The 14826-nt window shown below is 43.4% G+C and overlaps 1 long non-coding RNA gene across 1 annotated transcript in view; it reads right to left on the minus strand.

Moving 5' to 3' along the window:
- The window catches only part of LOC143172659 (uncharacterized), a 51317-nt gene extending 36777 nt beyond the window's left edge, over nt 1-14540 (minus strand). The window contains exon 1 of the long non-coding RNA XR_012997383.1: nt 14364-14540. This is a non-coding gene — a long non-coding RNA (uncharacterized LOC143172659). The remainder of the gene's footprint in view (nt 1-14363) is intronic.
- Between the last annotated feature and the right edge of the window lie 286 nt (nt 14541-14826).

Genomic DNA, 14826 nt, shown 5'->3' on the forward strand with positions numbered 1-14826 from the left:
CTGACAGCAGTGATTGACACTGTCTCAGGTGCCTTTATCTGTGTTCTCACCTAGGTTGAGAACTATCCTCTGGAGAAAACAGAGAAATTGAAGCATTCAGGTGGATGACTGAGCTTTGAGAAAGGGCATGCCTCAAATACTAAATATGCGTGTGCCTGTCTTGATCCCAGCCTTCTTGCTGTAAAGATAGGAACTCGAACGACAATGGTCTGCAAAACCTGGTATTCCCCTCCAATTCCTGTAGGAATTCCTGGATTATGGTCACTCACAAAACATAAAATCCTTGTTGGGGCATCAGGTGGAAAATATTTCTGGATCCCAAAATGAGTTTGCCCTGTAAATCTACCAGCAATGACTCTCTTGCTGGGTGAAGGATCTGATCTGGCTTATTTTGGTTTTGTTTTTTTTTTTCTATTCTTCCACCATAGCCAAGGCTGGAGCCATCACTGCTGGAGAGGACACTGATCAGGGATGGGTACACACTAGAGGCAACCGCAGTCCCAGCCTGCGCAGGTTGTCTGGCCGAGAGCTGAAGGAGCTGTGCAGTGCACCTGTTGGGCTTGGTCTTGGCAGACTAGGATTACCTGGGGACAGGCTTTTCTAAAGAATCTGGAGTAGAGGAAGCCTGGAAAGGTAAACTGCTGCTCAAGATCTGGCCTGCAAAGAAATACCTTGTTAAATGGATGGTAAGAACAGAGTGCACATGCTGTGCCATGGGTATAATGGATGGAGGAAATAGGTGTGAGGCTGCCCATGTTGGTTCTGCTCTGGCTTAAAACAAAAACTAGCTCAGGGTTTGTTCCGGTGCATAAGAATAACGTCTTGGCAAATTTGCAGCTACCTGCTCTGTGTTTGCTGGCTTTAAATCCCTTTTTTATAGTATTTTAAATGACTGAAATCTTTTCTTCATGGACAAATAACAGAATTTACTGCAAAAGCCCCTGTTCTGCTTAAGCAGTCGTGCATTAAATTAAAGACTTCATAAATCTTTTTTAGGTTCACATCTAAAACGTATGGAAGGAGAGATGCTATAACTCTTAACAGTTAAGATGTAAGTATAATAAATGTATACGGCGAGGTAAAGAAAAAATTTTATGATACATTTGTTTTTGCATGTTTCCCCAATTAACCATCCATGTATGCAGCCCCACCTCTTGCCTACTTGGCCATTTCCCCCAAAATTACTCTGAACTTCCAGACCCCTCAGTAGTATCCAACAGCTACCGTTTTGAACACCACACTCTTAGAATAGATGTGTCTTTTAATCCCCTAGGTCCAAAAGGAGCTAGATTAACCCCTGTGAGAAGGTTGGTCCTCTAGCAAATAGCTGTTGATTTAAAGTCTGACATCCAGGAGGTCAAAAAGTGGAATGTCACTTCTTTGAGGAAAAGGAAAGCTTAACTTCTTGCTGGGAACTACGTCACTTACTGCAAACTGTGGAAGAGCCCATACTATCCTTCCTTACATTATGGCATATTAATGTCCAGAAAATAAATTTTAGTTCATCTTTTTTAAATACTTTACACATATTAGTTTCAATTTTTCTTTCTCTCTAAGCTCTGCTCAGTGGGGCTTATGCTGAGAACACTGTTTCAAGGCAGAATACAAGGTGTATCTAAAACTTGGTGACAGGTTTGGGAAGACTTCTTTTTCTGCTGTATGTGGCCTGTGAAGAATGTTTGTTGGTTGTGATGAGGATCAACTTTCTGTCAGCATTTGATAGAGACAACTTTAGTAAGGGTAGTTAGCACTTGAGTATTTTACGATCGTGAAACCGGGACTTTTTAAAAAAAGTTATTTGGGCAAGGAAAGCTGTGAAGTTTCAGCGGCTGCTGCGAGCAGATGGGTGTGTTTCTCAGCTCACTAACTACCCAGATAATGTCAGATCACAGAACAGAGCTGGGCCTTGCTTCTGGCAGGCTGGATTCCCCCAAAACCTCATGGGCCGCTAGCCCTTATAACCCAGTGCATGGGTTCACCTCCCTCACTGCTACCTCTGGACCCCTCAAACTGCACTGACCGCTTGTGGTGCTCTGCTGGTCTGATTTGCGCCTGTGCTTCGCTAACAAGAGGAAAGGTACCATATAGACATGAAATGAAGGTGCTAGATGACTGCTAGGAAGCAGTCAATGACCTGCTACGCCACCTGGACGCTCACAAGTCTATGGGGCCAGATGGGATCCACCCGAGAGTGCTGAGGGAGCTGGCGGAGGTGCTCGCCAAGACGCTCTCCATCATTTATCAGCAGTCCTGGTTAACGGGGGAGGTCCCGGACAACTGGAGGCTTGCCAATGTGACGCCCATCCACAAGAAGGGCTGGAAGGAGGATCCGGGGAACTACAGGCCTGTCAGCCTGACCTCGGTGCCGGGGAAGATTATGGAGCGGTTCCTCTTGAGGGCGCTCACAAGGCATGAGCGGGACAACCAGGGGATCAGGCCCAGTCAGCACGGGTTCATGAGAGGCAGGTCCTGCTTGACCAACCTGATCTCCTTCTATGACCAGGTGACCCGCCTAGTGGATGAGGGAAAGGCTGTGGATGTGGTCTACCTGGGCTTCAGTAAGGCCTTTGACACCGTCTCCCACAGCATTCTCCTCGAGAAGCTGGCGGCTCACGGCTTAGACAGGTGTACTCTGTGCTGGGTAAAAAACTGGCTGGACGGCCGGGCCCAGAGAGTTGTGGTGAATGGAGTTCAATCCAGTTGGCGGCCGGTCACGAGCGGTGTTCCCCAGGGCTCAGTACTGGGGCCAGTCTTGTTTAATATCTTTATCGATGATCTGGATGAGGGGATTGAGTGCACCCTCAGTCAGTTTACAGATGACACCAAGTTGGGCAGGAGTGTTGATCTGCTCGAGGGTAGGAAGGCTCTGCAGAGGGACCTGGACAGGCTGGGTCGATGGGCCAAGGCCAACTGTATGAGGTTCAACAAGGCCAAGTGCTGGGTCCTGCACTTCGGCCACAACAACCCCATGCAGCGCTACAGGCTTGGGGAAGAGTGGCTGGAAAGCTGCCCAGCAGAGAAGGACCTGGGGGTGCTGGTCGACAGCCGGCTGAACATGAGCCGGCAGTGTGCCCAGGCGGCCAAGAAGGCCAATGGCATCCTGGCCTGTATCAGAAAGAGTGTGGCCAGCAGGAGTAGGGAAGTGATCGTGCCCCTGTACTCGGCACTGGTGAGGCCGCACCTCGAATACTGTGTTCAGTTTTGGGCCCCTCACTACAAGAAGGACTTTGAGGTGCTGGAGCGTGTCCAGAGAAGGGCAACGAGGCTGGTGAGGGGTCTGGAGAACAAGTCTGATGAGGAGCGGCTGAGGGAACTGGGGTTGTTTAGCCTGGAGAAAAGGAGGCTGAGGGGAGACCTCATCGCTCTCTACAACTCCCTGAAAGGAGGTTGTAGTGAGGTGGGTGTTGGTCTCTTCTCCCAGGTAACTAGTGATAGGACGAGAGGAAATGGCCTCAAGTTGTGCCAGGGGAGGTTTAGATTGGATGTGAGGAAAAATGTCTTTACTGAAAGAGTGGTGAAACATTGGAACAGGCTGCCCAGGGCAGTGGTTGAGTCCCCATCCCTGGAAATATTTGAAAGACATGTAGATGAGGCACTTAGGAACATGGTTTAGTGGGCATGGTGGTGTTGGGTTGACGGTTGGACTCGATGATCTTAGAGGTCTTTTCCAACCTCAATGATTCTATGATTCTGTGATTCTATGACATGACAAAAGCTTGTCTGCACATCCCCAAAAGAGCGCAGAGAGACATTGGCAGGAGAGGGACCCCAAATAAAACCCTGCCCTGGCGGCTCCTAAGCTCCTCATGGGAGCCACCAGCCCATCACAGGCCCATCTCCACAAGCACAGGGTCAGGGGGCCCACAGAGTGACTACATCAGTGGACATGGGAAGGGCTACAGATGTTGTCTATCTGGACCTCTGTAAGGCCTTTGACACGGTCCCCCCGTAACATCCTTCTCTCTAAACTGGAGAGCTAGGGATTCGATGGGTGGACTGTCCGGTGGGTGAGGAATTGGTTAGATGGTCGCATCCAGAGGGTAGTGGTCAACGGCCCAATGTCCAGATGGAGATTGGTGACAAGTGGCGTCCCGCAGGGGTCCGTATTGGGACCAGTACTGTTTAATATCTTCATCAATGACATAGACAGTGGGATCGAGTGCACCCTCAGCAACAGTGCAGATGACACCAAGCTGAGGGGTGGGGTCGACATGCCAGAGGGATGGGATGCCATCCAGAGGGACCTGGACAAGCTCGAGAAGTGGGCCTGTGTGAACCTCATGAAGTTTAACAAGGCCAAGTGCAAGGTCCTGCACCTGGGTCGGGGCAACCCCCGGTATCAACACAGGCTGGGGGATGAAGGGATTGAGAGCAGCCCTGCCGAGAAGGACTTGGGGGTACTGGTGGATGAAAAGCTGGACATGAGCCAGCAATGTGCGCTCACAGCCCAGAAGGCCAATCATATCCTGGGCTGCATCAAAAGCAGCGTGGCCAGCAGGTCGAGGGAGGGGATTCTGCCCCTCTACTCTGCTCTGGTGACACCCCACCTGGAGTACTGCGTCCAGCTCTGGAGCCCTCAGCATAAGAAAGACACAGACCTGTTGGAGCAGGTCCAGAGGAGGGCCACAAAAATCATCGGGGGATGGAACACCTCTCCTATGAAGAAAAGCTGAGAGAGTTGTGGTTGCTCAGCCTGGAGAAGAGAAGGCTTCGGGGAGACCTTCTTGCAGCCTATCAGTACTTAAAGGGGGCTTATCAAAAAGATGGCGGCAGACATTTAGCAGGGCCTGTTGTGACAGGACAAGGGGAATGGCTTTAAACTAAAGGGGGGTAGATTCAGACTAGATATAAGGAAGAAATTTTTTACGCTGAGGATGGTGAAACACTGGCACAGGTTGCCCAGAGAGGTGGTGGATGCCCCATTCCTGGAAACATTGAAGGTCAGGTTGGAGGGGGCTCTGAGCAACCTGATCTAGCTGAAGATGTCCCTGCTCATTGCAGGGGGGTTGGACTAGATGACCTTTAAAGGTCCCTTCCAACCCAAACTATTCTACGATTCTATGATTCTATGTGCTGGTGAGGTGATGCTAGCGATTGGAGCAGTGCGGGTGTGCGAGTGACTGCGTGATCACTAGCAAGGATTAAGGTGGACAAGCCAGTGAGTAGGCAAGGTAGCCTGGGAGCAAGGGGTTGACTGGGTCCCCATGGGCCAGCTATGGCGGTGAGAGCATCTGCACATCCCTAGGGGCAAGAGTGCAGTGGGGTTGGCTGCAGGACCAGGGGAGTCCTGTTCGGCTCTGAGTGTGCATGTGTGCATGTGTGTGTGTGCACAACACTCTGCAACAGCTGCTGGAGTGGGGCTGTGGTCTCGGGAATCCAGGTGCCAGCAACTGGGATCCAGAGGCAGCTACTGGGCAGACTGAGAATCTGAGCCCAGCTGCTGGGGGGATCCACCTTGCACGCGTATATATGTGTATAAATATATACATATATATTCTCCCTAGTGAACTTCCATCGTATTCGGCCAGAGAGGGGAGCAGGAGAGGGAATGTCTGTCTGTGATCTGTGTGGCTGGAAATGTATGTATGTATATATGTGCTGTATATGTGCACTCCGTGTGCATGTGCCTACTGTGAATACATCTTTGGCCATACTGCTGGTTGGATCTGGGGACATGGAGCTGCAGCAGCCTCATCTACATTAGGCTGTCAAATCTGGCATGATAAATTTTACTCTAACAGATGGCACTGTTGTGGGATCCATATCCATGTCTACCTCTACCTTGCTGGCAGTGTTATCACTCATGACCAGTATGATGTTTTAATAAAGAAACCTGCATGCATTCTAGGCTATGGTATGCAATAAGATACACAGTGCGTCTGCATCCATGCACACGTGCACCTAACCCTTCAGTAACAGTTAACAATGTTGAATGTTTCAAGCTTTAAATATTCTACTTGATTTGATTTTTAAATAGTAAGTGTATTTTGAAGGACCAGTCCTTAGTGAAAACACTGAAGGACTGCAAGTCAGTAACTTTTCCTGAAAATGCAAGACTTTTACAAATACTACATACAGTAAGGCAGAGAGAAAGAACAAAAGAACATGCATAACCAAATTATGTGATTGACTCATATGCCTTCATGAATTTCACATGGCTACAGCACCTCCGTGAACAAAGAAGTTACCTGAATGTAGCTCCAATGTCTCTTCTTTTTCCTGATTACTCTGCTATTTTCCCAATAAACCCAGAGTGATGAATGAGCTTGTCAACATATGTGAAAGAGAGTTATTTGCTGAAGAATTTTTAAAGCAATGTTGGTTTAGAAAATGTTGTACATAGCTGCAAGGTTCAACAGAAATTGCTTTGCCAATTATTGTAAGAAACTCTTGCATGAAATATGTATGCCCTTAAAACATGGCCATTTGAAGTGTTCTTTCAAGTTTCTTTGTGCATTTGCATGGGTCTAGAGATATTAAAGAACAGTTGAGTACACCAAATATAGTTTATCCTCACGTTTGTAAGTGACTTCTCTGATACGAAGTCACAGAGTAGCTCTTACCTATAACTTAAGAAATTCTATGCAACCACAACTTAGGTGTGGCATTTCAGTGGTAATCACCGCTAAATGGGTTATCACCATTCCAGTTCCTCCCAGGCAGCAAAACTAAAAATATGGAATACTTTTTCTCCCCTGCCTTTGACGAGTTTCAGAAAGAGTATGATCTAGCTTGTATTTAGCCTTTTCAGGAAAAAAAGGTTTTGTCTTACTCAGATTTATAGTAGAAAGAGGTATTTGAGCGCAGCTTCATGAACTTGTCACCACGTGTATTTCAACTACATAAGCTGCATCTGGGAGACACCAAAATAATTAGCTGATGAAGGTCAGTCTTTGCAGGTGGAGATATGGTGACAGTTTAGGCAACCTTGAGTTTTGAGTCTGGCCTATTCACTTCAAAAGTTACTAGGAGGTGAGCTTGGGAGAAGGGGGATTCACAGACTATATCTCTCTCTTTTCTGCAATTCCCAGCTGAACCAGAAGACTTCTGCTACCCCTTCAGAATGGATTGGAGTGGAACACTTAAGCACTTCCACTGAATTCATTTTTGGTCTGTAAGTGTGACTCCTCTTCAGTTGTCTGTGCCAATCACCATCTGTGTCTCCAAGTCAAGGATGCTTTGATAAATTCCTAAATTTTGAGCGAGATATCCTTCGTTAGCTAAGGGCAATTCTACTCACCTCATTCATGAATTACAAAATATTCTCTTTCAAATCTGGGCCATGAACTCAAATATCCAAATATTTAAATATTGTACAAACTCTAGTTAAATTGAAAGTAGTTGTAAGTATACAGCAACAGCATTCCTTTTATCAACATCAAGCAGTTTATTTTTGAAATGTTCTATTTTTTTTTTTTTGGTTATAAATTCTTTGCAAGGTGGGCACACCTACATAAACAAATGAAATTACTGAAGGAGCTCTTTTGAGGTATGAATTTGCTTTGCGTCTTTGCTTAGAGCGCTGCAAAACACACTTGAGTGCCCGGCTGATATAATCCAAGTAGCTTCTCTGCTGGTGGTGCCAAGTTTGAAACCACACACCAAGACACTACCTAGCACACACCCCCTGCAAAGAAGACACAAGGTGGTCCAGCAGCTAGCTCTTGCCTCTCACACAGTGTGTGCCTAAACAGTCAAGTGAGGGTGAATTTCATCACAAGTCCTGAAATGTACAGGATTGCAACAAGTCAGACACCAGTCCTTCCCTTTTTACAGCACCAAAAACGAAAAATGAAAATGAAAATCATTGGGTGCAGTTTTTAGGGCATCCGTAATAATTTTTTAGTAGCTAGATTTGTAGATAAATATATGCAATGTTGATACCCTTTTTGTGAATAAAAACAACACTAATCAGTTCATGAAAACAGTTAGTTAATTATTTATATGTCCTTGAGTTACAAATTTATTTATGGAAATTAACATCATCCTAAATATTAAGCAAAATATTTTCTGCTAAGAGAACAACATGTTTTTGTTTCTTCTGTTTCACTGATTCCCTGCCAACTTCAACTTTTGTTTAATGTCTACAACCATTCTATTACTTTGGTGATGCAACCACTGATGACTGATGAAAACTTTCTCATACAAAAGAAACCGAATCAGTAAACTCAGCTAAATTTTCTAATAAAGCATTGACAAATTTGAAATAGAAGAATAGCCATTTTTCTAGACCTATTTAAAGAGAAAAGTTCAGATTTCATTACATTAAATGTGAAACCATGTTTCTCCTAGGTGACTAGTCTACTAGATTAGTTCAATTTTATTCAGTTAATGTTGAGGATTTGTCTCTCCGTATAAAATACAAGATTGTTATTAGTTGCAGAGATTCAAATATTTTCATTTTCTGACAGAAATGGATTTAAAATTGCACCTGAAGTATTATTCTAATGTACTTTGAAACTTACAAAAGTTTGCAAGTGCTTGCACCTGTTGGAATTTTCAGAAATTTGTGTCCAAAAAAGCTGCATGATATAGTGTGAGTAATGTCTGAACAGATGGATTTTCAGCTCCATAGCAATAGCTGGAAATCTGAGGCAGAGTAGGGCAGGGATATATTATTGTTTTCCCTTTATCAGCCTTAGTAACACCATCTGGCTTTCAATTACGGAACTGCAACAAAGCCTATTTTCTCTTTATCACCATCTGGTACCTCACAGTCAAGCGACAGAGTCACACGACAAATTTAACTGAAGGTTCTGAGAATTTCATCCATGAAACTTGTAAGGTAAACAGAAGCTGAAGGGCTGCATATGAAGTACTAAAATAAGCAGTCTAAGGATACAGGCATTGGAACTTGATCAGCTGCACCTTCGGGGAGGAGAGACTGGGAACTGGCTTGGTTTTGGCTGGCTCAACCAACAACCTCCCAGACGGTTTCTGGGACCACACAGCGTTTGGATGTAGCCACCCTTGTTTGGAGGCTGGGAGGGTTTGATAGTAGGAGCGTAGCCAGACCATTTTAGTTGCCATCTAGGCCACAGAATGCCCCCCAGGACTATTGAATTCACTAGCATAAGAGTCCTACTGCTTGGGAAGAGTGATGCTATTGTTCCTACCCATCCAAAGTGTGAGAAGACATCAGATTGTGACTTTGTTTACCGAGTGACACAAGCCTTCGGCTTTCTGCTGTCTGCAGTTGCCATACATGGGATTATTATGTAATGCACTGATGTTTTTGGAATATTTCCATCTCTGTGTGAAGAATCTTGACGACGGCAGAAATGGTTGTGGGTTAGAGAAACTGTTCTGAATGCGTGAAACTCGTGTTAAAATTAGTAGCTCCAATAATACTCAGTGAAATACTGCCAAAAATGGATGCTTAGTTGAATCTAAGTTAGTTTCAGGTATCACTGAAAATAAATTGTGTTTATTCATTACAGCATTTGTAAATTCTTGCTATAAGCCCTTTTTTCTACCATATGATAAACTTAGACTCAGGTATTTATCAGCTGCCATCATACTTGAGACTTTCATGTAGTCACAAGGCACGTTCTGTTAGTTTATGTTCATAACACGCTTTCTTGTATGTAGCTCATATTCTTTGAATTGCGTATGTGCACTGTAATTAAAAATACTGATAAGTTAACTAACAACTATATCAAGGTTTAAAAAGAAGCCAACAGAATATGTTGAATAAAGGTTGGAAGTAATGGTACATACTACTGGCCTTAAGCTGCCCACCTAAATTGCCCTCTCTCCAACAAATGATGTCACAGATTTTTTTATTCCTTGTCTGTCCATAAAATTATTGCTCTTCCTGCTTTACGTATATGACAAGTACTAGAACTTTGGTAAAATTAACCCTAAATAACATTTTATGATTTAGAGGAGCTTTTGAACAGCAGCAATAGCTATATCCTGTTCCTTAGTAGAGTATGAATGTTCTGTAGCTGGTCTTTGAAATCACTGAGAGAAAATGCTAATTTTGAAAATGCAGGTTGGGTTCACCTGTGAGATACTCCTATTTTACACTGGTAAATTACACTCTCTGAATGCTATTGACATCACGCTTTTCATAGAAATTGAAGTAAAGCAACAGTGAATAAGATCCAGAAAACATTATTTTAAGAAAATGGTAAGCTAGTTTTCTTTCAGCTAGATTTCATATGATTGTGATTTAAGAATAGTTCAGTGCTTTTCTCAGCGTCTTTCTACCTCCAACATCCATGTAATCCTCAAATAAAATGGAAGTATATAATGCCCCTCTATGTCCATCATCTATAATTTAAGCAGGTGAACAGGGATACATCATAACTTTAATTTTTTGAGAGTTTTACATTTGCTATGGCCCTGCTTCTGGACAAATAAAAGAGAAGGTGGGTAATTAAGCACAGAAGACAATGTATCATTCTGTGCAGACAGAGATGCATGTAATGCTGGCCTTTCTGACTTTGAGGGAAAAAAAAAAAGCTTATCTTCCAGCTTTTGGGAACTAGACGCTTAGTAAATGAGCAGTGGTTTTATTTCGCTAGCCTTCCTACTGGTATTTAAGAGGAACTGCTTCTCCTCCAGAATTATTTTGTGTCCTCTAAAAACATAAAATAAAATTTCTGATTTGTAGTTTCTAAAGACATGATTCATGCTTGCTGAATATTGTTTAATAAAATGGGGACACCTCAAAGGTGATTAAAAGTATAATATGGTGAAACATTCACCACTGTGATGAAAAAACCAGAACAGAGTATTTATTGGGTCTGAACTTATTAACAGTAAGTAGTGATATATACACACATATTTTATGAAGCCTCCTTCCCCACTGAGTGATGGCTGGGGCGAGGGGGCTGTCTACCACACTGAAAACTGGTATGGCTAGGACAAACTCAGGGATTCCCACTGGGGAATTACTGCAGCGTGCACAAAAGCTATGCAGAACTACAGAATGGTATTATTTTGGTAAACATCATGATTTGAACTCACAGATATGTGCCTGTGTTGATTCTCACACAGCACATCTCACGCCACTAAATTCTAAATTGTATCTATCATGTCACAAAAATGCAGGTCTCATCTATGCAGCAACTGTACCTCCTGCACAGGTCCTTTTCTCGTTCAGCAAACTAAGAATGTTGCCTCTGGCACGGATGGCAACAGTCCCACCTCCACCAGCTCCACTAGGCAATGCGCCAACACCAATGTGCCCACTCTTGGATTCAGGGGTTTTAACCACTATTCACAGGTTTCATGCTACATGCAGAGAAACTGCAAGTAGGGGCTTTAAATTATTTTTTTCTCATTTAGGGTCTCATTTAAATCTGCTGACCAACTTTTAACTCAACAGAACATTTCAAACTGTTCTCAAACAGTCAAATGGAGGGCGTGCATATGTAAAAGCAGCTGGACTAAGAAGGTATTAGCTGCTGATTAAAAATGGTGGCAATGTAAAAAGGACATGAAAAAACAATCTTTGATTTCCAATTTGAGTTCTCTTTCAAGGTTAGGAATAATTTTATTTGATAAAAGTGATCTTAATTTTTCAAAACATTATTATTTTTCACAAGAAATTGTAAACAATTGTATGAGCAACATTTTTAAAAAATATACTCTCAAAATATTTAAAATTTGAAGTTTTGAGTTCTTTTAGTGTTAGAAGCAATTGTTCGAAACTTTAAACCATATGCTGATACGCGTATGTGGGTGCTAAACCGCTTTTTTCTTATTTTTCTCTTTGTTTATAGATAGAGGCACACTTAATGATAAAGTCCAAATTATGATTCAGTCTATGATTTCATTCTACCTCGATGCCAAATAATATGCTAAAAACTGGGGCAAAGAAAACATGAGAATACCATGGTGAGCCCAACTCTTCAGAGTTTCATAAGGCTAAGCATTTTTAAAACCTGAAAATACTTATTTTAGATACCCAAAACAATAGGAAAAGCACTTTAAAAAGCTTGAATTCTTGCTACAGAAACCTCAGAGTGCTAGAACAGTGATTGGAGGAAATGTTTACAACAACACTTCTTGCTAAATTATCAGTGATTTGAAGATTATTTAATTTCATTTGTTCTGAAGAGGCACTGTAATCTTACGATACAGTTGAAGGTAAATGCATAATCATTCTTGTTTCTATAGGAACTACATTTTCAGAGTTAATTGCAAAGAAAGTATAGTTGTGATCTTCTTTTTCCTTCCTTTTCCACAACTTACGGCAAAAAGGAAGTACAACACCCTTTCAAAGGCCCTTTCCAATTAAAGAGCTAATGGGCTTTTTAAAAAATGCTTTTAGATTGCGTTATGCACATAATTCCCCAGAGCAAAAAAAGTCTCTCATCAGCTTCGATTTTTATATGGAGACCTGACTGAATGGCCAGCAGTACGGAAACATTTGGCTTCTTGTTGTGCACTGCTGTTCCAGCTCTTCTGAAAGCCGAATACCTACAACTGAAAGGAAATGGCAAGCTTTTCAAGCTACAGTAAGGTTCAGTATCCTAGTGCAGAAGCTTCCTTTGTGATTCACAAAATGTGTACAACGCATTGAACTGGTCATCACAGCTGAGATTTGACTCATAAGATGCAGGAGAGTTCTTAAGGTTTCCTATTGCATGATCGTTTGATGAAATTCCCTTTGGTGATCCACTCTCCTTGAGTTTCAGTCTCTAAATTAATGCAAAGTTTAAGAGACATTTATTTTTCAAATTTCACTTGTAGCATCTCCTTACTTCACAAACAACCCCAACGGGTACAGTGATAGCCTTAGTATTTTCCTGTTTCTATTTTTAGCCTGTAGTAATTCAGCCTCTATATAGCTATGCTGCTTTATCTTCCACTTAGAGAACACTCACGAGGTGGCAGTATCCAGGAGAGACTTCCATTTATCTTGTTGTCAGTACACTTCTTGGAGTAGATGGAGTACTTTATCTTGCTGTTTATAAACCTTCAAAAAAATTACACTTAACTGGCAAATTTTAGATACTTCTATATGCAGTATAAAATTTCCATCGGGTATGAAAACATCAGTGTAATTTCCTCTGAACAGCGATCTCTTTGTATTACTAGCACTCGACAGAAACCGCAGCAATGTTTCCTGCAATTTTTTTTTTTTCACTAATTACAGCTCAACAGCTGGGTCCCAGTAGTAACTAACAGCTTTGGGTACCCAATTTGAGACCACTTGCAGGAACCCTGCACCATGTGTTCAGCACTTTCTAAAAATGGGTTCACTTGAAAAAGTCCATGAGTCAATTGCTTTTGAATCCACACAACAGGTTCACAACAGGGAGTTTATTTTATGAAAATAGTTTTACCAGGTATCATTTATTGCTGGTTCTTCTCCAGACTTTGCAGGAACTCTCAGTCATTTTATTACGGGTTATTCCTTCCTAATGTTTCTCTTCAATTCTAAGATATTCCATATAACGTAGTATAAGCCATAGTTCTCCTGTGTGGATAAGCTGTATGGCATGTGATTCTGGATTAGCAGTGCTTCCTTTTATTGATGAGTGTATTACATGTATTACAGCACTGCTAGACACAGAGCCAAGGTCAAGACACTGCTCTTTAGTTTCGCATTTATTAGTGGCTAAAGGTAGCTAACTGCTTTTCTTTGGTATTAGCATCCTTATTCGGGGCGGTGGAGACAAAAGAAAACAGGCAGTGTTGATAGCACTGAAATGAATACAGAAGCTGGCTACACAAGTTGAAGGGAAAAGCTTCCGCTACAAAGAGAACAGTTTTCTTATCTCTGAAGTACGGCTACAAGGGCTACTGCTTGGGATGCTTCTTGAAAAAAACAAACCTTGGACAAAACATTGGTAGTAAAAGAACAAAGAACTATGTTTCATTCGTGTTAGCCTCCTTTATTCTAAGTCTTCCATAGTCAACAAAACCTGTGCCTGGGTTTTGAAGAATGTGGTTATGTGTATTTTCATTTACCTCCTACCCCTCTATGTTAGCAAAAAGCTATGCAAACTGTGTACATGCACACGTTTGTACATGTGCGAAAGTGAAGGGAGAGTGCCAAAAAAAAGAGCAACTCACAGTCATCATTCAATTATTTGTAACTTTCATGTCAGTGCTCCTACTGGTAAGAGAAATTCCTTAAATGTGCCAATTTTTCATCAGTTTTCTAATATGCAGGTTTCTGAGGACTGCAGCCTCCAACCAGGTTTCTACGGACAGGGATGCGATTTGCTGATGGTAAAAAAATTAGAAAGAAATAAAAGATAATTCTTAGAATCGTCTTACGGAACTGGCATTGCTGCCTCTGAATTACTCAATACGAACATGACATTCCACGTCCTCGATTAAAAAAAAATGTTAAATGCAACTACTTCAAAGTATGCAAAGGACAGAAAGTGGGGTACCGAGCTCCAGAAACCACGCAGCACTGACTTCTGCAAATGCAGGGAGGAACCGGAGCAGCAACAGCTCTTCCAGCAGCAAGCACAAGCCAAGCAGGCGGCGAAGAGGCCGGAGACGCCCTCACGCCACCGACGTGGCCAACGTCCTCTCCACAGCACGGTCTCAGGGAGGGCTCGGACGCGGCCACCTGCGGAACACAAGGCCGAGAGCGATTCTCATTGCTTCGCAGCCGCCGCACGCGTCCTCTCGGTCCCACGCCCGCCACGGAGCCGCGCCGGCCCCAGCCCTCGCCCGCTGGGGCCTCCCCGAAGAGACGGCACCCCGTCGCTCCGCCGTGCCCGCCGGACACTGCTCTCCTCTTTCCCACTGCTCCCTCCCCGAGAGCGTCCGGCGCTGCCCCGAGCGGCGCCGTCGGACGGGGGACGGGACGCTCCCAGCCCCGGCCGTGGGGCCCCGCCGGCCGCG

This window comes from Aptenodytes patagonicus, chromosome Z (assembly GCF_965638725.1).
Source record: "Aptenodytes patagonicus chromosome Z, bAptPat1.pri.cur, whole genome shotgun sequence".
In the NCBI taxonomy this organism is placed as follows: Eukaryota; Metazoa; Chordata; class Aves; order Sphenisciformes; family Spheniscidae; genus Aptenodytes; species Aptenodytes patagonicus.